Source organism: Sinocyclocheilus rhinocerous, unplaced genomic scaffold (assembly GCF_001515625.1).
Source record: "Sinocyclocheilus rhinocerous isolate Xijiao unplaced genomic scaffold, SAMN03320098_v1.1 scaffold327, whole genome shotgun sequence".
NCBI classification, from domain to species: Eukaryota; Metazoa; Chordata; class Actinopteri; order Cypriniformes; family Cyprinidae; genus Sinocyclocheilus; species Sinocyclocheilus rhinocerous.
This window is the reverse complement of record NW_015649610.1, coordinates 104,473-105,107: the sequence shown is the minus strand read 5'-3', so window position 1 is coordinate 105,107 and position 635 is coordinate 104,473. Positions and strand designations below refer to the sequence as shown.

The window sequence follows — 635 nt, the reverse complement described above, 5'->3', positions numbered from 1 at the left end:
CTGTAGCGAATTGATGCGTTTTTGTAAGAAAAATATCCTATTTTCAAAATGTAATAATCACTTTATTGTAGCTTGCGCCAACAGTTGTACACGGAAGCAGTTCCGGGAGCATGACGTAAGATGTCGGCGTTGCACATGCGCTGGTGAGTCTCGTGAAAACCAACGTTTGTTTACAGGAGCAAAGGAAGCAAAGTTTCCTTACTTTAGCAAAGGAAAACCAGTCTCCTCTTGGCTTAGATCGAAATCCCCCGACATTCTTCTTTACAAATCCTCGTTTTGTACTTCCAATTCGTGATCATTGTTTTGTTTTGATCTCTTTGCGCTTCCGCGTTCGTCACTTCTGAGCGGCGCATGCGCAACGCCGCCCTCATACATCATCCGCCCGGAGCTGCTTCCGTGTACAACAGTGAGCGCAAGCTAGATTAAATTGATGTTTTAAATATGGTTATTTTTCTTACAAAAACACATCGATTCGCTACAGGAGGCCTTTGATTCCCCCCCCGGAGCCGTGTGAGACACTTTTTATTATGAATGGATGCGCTTTATTTCACTTCTTTTGGACTGATGAACTGCAACACCTGCTGACTGCCATTAAACAGCTTGAAAGATCAAAGACAATTTTTAATATAACTCCG

At 43.0% G+C, this 635-nt stretch overlaps 1 protein-coding gene across 4 annotated transcripts in view; it reads right to left on the bottom strand.

Annotated features, from left to right (window-relative positions):
* Window positions 1-635, bottom strand: part of mier3b (mesoderm induction early response 1, family member 3 b) — an 8,447-nt gene that overhangs the window by 2,378 nt on the left and 5,434 nt on the right. The window lies entirely within an intron of this gene.